Raw genomic sequence first — 6,232 nt, 5'->3', positions numbered from 1 at the left:
GCATTCTACAATATCTGGTTGATTGGAAGGGATGCCCACCTTGTGATCGCACTTGGGAACCCACCTCTCATATTCATCCCCTGTATTGATGCAGAAGATCCAACGCCTGCATCCAGGGAAGCCGGGTGCACAGCGCCTGTGGAAGGGGCATGCTGTCATGGTCCCTTGCTATCATGGCCTTGCAGGTGCCTGCTATGTCTTTCAGCACAAGCAAAGGGTCTAGTGTCCTGCCTACGTGGTGTCATCAAGATGGCGCTTATCATCGCTGCTCTGTTGCTGTCCGGGGTGTCACAACTTCTTTGCTTGCAGGTATGCTGTGTTTTTTTCTGTCCCTGTACTTCTGGAATTCCAGTGTCCTGGGCCCCCTAGCCTGCCTTCCCACTTTCAGCTTCCTCTTCGCTTCTTCAGATGCTCTCTTTCTCATGGCTTGGCACCAGCCGTTCAGCCAAAATTGTCCCTTACCAACCAGGCCAATCTCTGAGGTCATTAGAAGGACGCTTTCTAATCGTCCCATTCTCAAAATCAGTCACTTATGGGAACAGATGCTTCTCATGTATGGCTCCACAGCTGTGGAATAATCTCCCATTTGACTTAAGGAGAATGGAATATCTGGATCTGTTCAGGAAAAAGCTCAAAACTCATCTCTTTCAGTAATGTCTGCTATCACTGCTGTTTACATTTCTGTAAATATCAACTGAGCCCAGATGCATTTCTTTGCTTGGATCCTTGGATATGCGCATTATAAATGTGTATTAATTCATTCATCTCAGTTTGCCTCCTGCCAACTGCCCTCCCAGGCCAGCCTCTGTGTTCCTCTAAAGTCCTGCCTCTGAATTCCTCCACAGCTCAAGCTCAGCCTTCTTACAGGCTTGCATTCTCTACTGTCCTGCCTGTGTGTCCCTCTGCAGCCCTGCCTTCTAGCAAACTTGTGTCCATTGCAGCCTATCCTTCGCACTGATCTGCTTGGACTACTCCACCGTGAGGACCAAGAAACTCTTCCACCTTTCGATCATGACTTCATCTTGGGGTTTTCTTCCCCATAAGGGTTTCCCCCTTTTCTTGGCTATTCCTGGGGCAGGTCCTCCTGATGCCAAATTAATAACGGGAAGTAGGCTGCCCTCCTACAGGGGTAGACTTTAACTCTTCACGTCAAGGTGCAAAGAACAGAGACGGGTAAGGGGATATTCTGCTACCACAACCAGTGTTGAACCAGTTTCTGACAAATGTTTTTGGTAATTAATATTGTGAAAGGGTTTGCTTGTGTCTAAACATGAAGATTGTGTAAGTGTATAATATCGTTCTTGGTTCCACTGAAGTGTACGTTCGACATGTCTATGGTAGATATGATGGGGAATTAATAGATAGAAAGCCATGATGAATAATATTGTTTATAAATTGTCTAGTGTTGTTTTGCAAATAAGGGTGAATAGGCTTGAAACGTGTCATGCAAGTAATCCCATTGCGGATAGTAAAGCAATACATAGCTTGAGAAAAATAAGGATTAAAACATCAATAAATAATTTTGGGATCATTGAAATGATGTCTTCTTACCAGGATCCAGGTCTCCGCCAAACATCTTCCTATGTGTGTGGCGCTGCCACCCTCGCAACTTGTACAATGTCACCGGCCTACCTCTGCATGCCTTTTCGGATAATTGCCAACCCCCCTTATCTTACGTACATATGTTTGTTTTCCTTGCTCGGCACCGCATCCTGACCTTGGGCAAGTCCATTTACACTGGCTCAGAGGGGGAAATTAGGTAAAACCCTGTCTCTGCACGCTTTTTACTGGGCCTTTTGCAGAGCTAACAATACTCCACTCACCACCCCAAGCTTTGATAAAACAGCATCCCTGGCTCTGTAACTTGACGGGTCCCATCGACATATGGAGTAGAGGTCTCTAATGTAAATGTGACGCACGGATCCAGGAGAAGCACATTTGTTCTAATTAAAGAATCACGTGTACAACCAAAAACCCTGGGGAGACACCTACACTGAGTTTCCGTTTTAGGAAACACCACTGGGGAGACCAGAACTGACTGATCTATTTACAGCGTTGATGCGTCTAGATTGCCCCAGAAAATTGTGATACCCGTTTAAAACACAGAAGCCATTGTTGGCCCAGTAAAACTTATTATCAAGCAGGCATAATAATCCTGATTGTATCTAAAAGTCTGGCCATACTGATTGTAGTTTATTTATTAAATAGCAAAGGAACAATGAATTATGTGATGTGCATTTAAGAAAACTTTTCTGGCACGATATTTAAATTGGTGTCATATTTAGCAGCATTTGACTCATGAATTGTACCATTTCAGTGGCATGGCACAAATCCATGTGAGCCAAGTCACACATTCCACAATGTCACCTAGTAGCCATCCTAGTAGCCATCACTGGAAGTTCCCTGCCAGTTCTGAGCCACATCAGCAAGGCAATGTGGGTATGCAAAGTAGCCCAAATGAAAACCTTTTTCTCCAGGAAATTGTCTTTGTTTTAGAGGGCAGTGCTACTTTATACATAGCCTAATCAATCAATTATTAAACACCAGCAACGATTGAATTGATTGAAAAACTACCTTTCCTGTAAGACAAAGGCAATTTTCTGAAGCAAAATGCTTGCAGTTGAGCTCATTTGCATACCAACAATGCCTTGCTGATGTGGTTCTGACGTGGGGGTAAACTTCCAGCGATGGTTACTAGGTGGCATTGTGGATTGTGTGATTCAGCTCAAGTGGAATATTCCATTTCACATTTCAGGGGAAGGTTTTTTCAGGCCTTAATTGAATCAAACATAACTTTGCTGGTGTGTATTAAACATGCCCCAATGTTCCAACTACAAGACCGTCCGACTGTGTTGCACTGATGATCCCTAACATGGGTTTAACCAGGGATGTAGCGAAACAAAATAGGTGATGGCTGGAAGGTTTAGAATCAATCTTAATCTCTGGCATTACTCTGGGCAACCCCCCAGGCCATCGTTCTTTGCCTGCCAAGCCATTACAAAAGGGGAAAGACCATATACAAATCAGGATTGGTCCCACCCCCAAAGGGGAAGTCCAGCCCGAACTGCTAAATCACATCCCTTCTGCACGAGACCACAAGCATCCCCAGAGATGTTTCAGCCTTGTTTGGCATCGTCAGTGAGGAGTAGCTTGGGTCTCTAGGCCCAGCAGGCACGGGACCCACGTATGGGCATACCCTTCCCACTTGGGGTGACAATAGCAAAACAAAAGAGGTGATGGCTGGAAGGTTTAGAATAAATCTTAACCTCTGGCATTGCTCTGGGCAACCCTTCAGACCATCGTTCTTTGCCTGCCAAGCCATTACAAAATGGGAAAGACCATATGCAAATCAGGATTGGTTATACCCCCAAAGTATATTTCGCCTCTGTAAAAGATAGTGAGCTAAAGAATCTGAGTAAGGCTCTCGTAACCAGGACTAATGTCTGACAGAGAGACTCCCAGGACCCCCCTTTCAGTAGCTTTGGGTCTCACCCTAAGTTACTAGGGGAATCCAGACGTGGACCCCTCGCTCACTGTTCTTAGAGAGGCACAGCTCCACCCTACTGATGAGGTCCACCCAGACCGAAACACCTTTCTGGGGTTGCTGTTGGTACTCTTGTTCAGAGAAGAATTGCCTAGCATTTTGATGCTGGACTGCCCCAGGGCCGGACAAAGTATGTTTTGTATATTTCTCCTATGTGAAAGATAGCGAGCTAAAGAATCTGGGTAAGGCTCTTGTAACCAGGACCAATGTCTGGCAGACAGACTCCCAGGACCCCCCATGTTAATTTACCAGGTATGTAGCCGGCTGCAGTTTTGAGCAATGTCTTTCTTGGTTTGATTAAGATGTGTATAAATTAGCACTGCACTGTAAAACAAAGGCTTTTTCCTGGAGAGAAATGCTTGCAGTTGAGCTCATTTACATACCCAGAATGCCTTGCTGATGTACCTCTGAATTGGGGGCCAACTTCCAACAATGGTTTTGTGGATTGTGGTTCAAATGGAAAATTTCAATATATATTACACAGCCTGCGGTAGCAGCGGTAAAGATGCTCATCCTGTAGGAAGAGCACTTTTTGGGTGGCTTATAACTTTGGTGCTGTTTGACAAACCCTCACCAAAAGTTGCTATGAAAGTATATGGACACTCTGAATGATTATGTAAAGTTGGGTGCAGTTTCGTCAACGGGAGGGCAAAGGTTTTGAAATCCTCACAGACATAATGGAAAATAATTTTTGCTCACGCCTACAACCCAAACCGCTGGATGGATTTGCACCAAACTTGCGCAAAGAGCAGCAGCTTGGTCCCAAAAGTGTGCTTTTGCAAATTTGATGTAAATCCATCCAGTATTTTTTTTAAGTGGCCAAAAAGTGGGTAAACAAAATTTGTGATATCTGCGTCCGGTCCGCGGACTCATTTCCTGATTGGGTGTCTGTGGACACTTCTGGAACAATCAGACAGCCGTGAGACGTTCACAGGCATTGTACACGCCTGCTGGTTGGTCATTTAAAAACATGAGGTGTGTCAAAAATGTTGAAACTGACACCATGTTGAATTCGATAACTGTGCCCGTAGTCCGCGAACATCACAGTAAAAGTTTATTAAAAAACACAACATTACACTTATCAAACCAATTACAAAATGTCTAGGGAGGTGAGGGGTGATGGGCATTCAATGGAATGGGCCATAAAACCCCAAAAATCATCAGGTGTTTTTTCTTCTCCGAAGTCTGCGAACATCTTAGATGTTCGGGGACCTTCCTGTGATGTTCGCGATCTTGCCAAAGGTTTGAGGACATCCATGTATATTTCTGCATTATACGGTCAGTGAAAAGAAGTTTTTGGATGGCTTATAACTTTGGCGCCTCTCAATGAAACTGTGTGACATTTTGTAATATCATTTTAGACCCTACCCTGAAAAAGTTTGCAAAGTCTGGTGGTGTTTTGCCAAGAAAGGGTAACATTAGAGGGGTGTCCCAAAATATTTGAAAGGCTTATAAATTTGGTGCCATTTGTAAATCTGCGCAAACTTTTGCAAAAGGATTTTAGAGCAAAATCTGAAGGTTTGTAGGTTTTGTCAAGAGGGGACAAAATTAGGGGGAGGTTCAACATTTCTAGATGACCTATAACTTTGGTGCCATTTGTCCAATCGGCACACATGTTTGCAAAAAGTTTATAGACCCAACCTTGAATGTTTGAGCAATGTTTGAATGGATTTTGTCAAGTGGGGGTTAAGGTATATGACTATTTTCTGTATGCACATTTTGAGACTTTTCAAAGAATAAAACTTGGATTGATTTGCAGCAAACTCGTGCAAGGAGCATTGGAAATGACCCGAAAGCATGGTTTCGCAAATGTGTCCATGTTTTATTTTTTGAAAGGTGTCATAATGTAGGTACAAAAAGTAGTGATGTACCTTTGGTGACTGAGTTATAGCCTGTGGCTATGGCAGGACAATCTTGTTACTGGCAATGACCACGAGGGACCGGCAGTGGGGTTAAAGTGGGCATGGCCACCAGGGACCGGCTATGTGGTAACGTTTTTTCAAAATCAGGATAGGTTTGAATGGGTAAAACAATTTTGCTCGTGGCTGCAGCCCGAAGTGCTGGACTGGATTACAACAAACCTGCACGAGGAGCATCAGCAAGGACCTGAAAGCATGCTTTTGGAAATCTGTCTCATTGTTTTATTTTTTCCAAAGTGTCAAAATGTAAGTACAAAAACTAGTGATATAACTTTGGTGCTTGGGCACTGGGCCTGGCCCTCGGCAAGGACACATGTCTACTCTGATTTTCGCATTGTGGCATGCAACGTGGCCGAAGTCCATGCCTCATGAATTGTGGAGAATAGTCATGGCTGCAAGCCATGAGCACTGGCCATTGGTCACATTATGAGGGTATAGTGGACACTGAACTAGGATGCAGGGTAGGAGCAGTGGGTATCGGGAGTGGCTTGGAGGGGCTGAGGTCATGGTCGAGCCTCATGCCCTAGGCAATTCCACCATGACTTGCATCCCCAGCATGCGCTGCTGATAACGGCACACATGAGTATGCATTGAAAAAAATTTGTTTGTTAAGGGAGGCTTATAGGTCTTTCATACATGTTAAAAGAGTAATTATTAATAACTTATTTACAGTGGTGTACCATGAAACATTTTCACTCATAAAAACGTATGAAATTCACTGACAAACTTTGTTAAAGAGACGTTATAGTTAAGTTGCACTAAAAAACCA

Source organism: Ambystoma mexicanum, chromosome 11 (assembly GCF_040938575.1).
Source record: "Ambystoma mexicanum isolate Mex_15411 chromosome 11, UKY_AmexF1_1, whole genome shotgun sequence".
NCBI classification, from domain to species: domain Eukaryota; kingdom Metazoa; phylum Chordata; class Amphibia; order Caudata; family Ambystomatidae; genus Ambystoma; species Ambystoma mexicanum.
The sequence above is the reverse complement of the archived record's forward strand: the minus strand, read 5'-3'. Positions refer to the sequence as shown.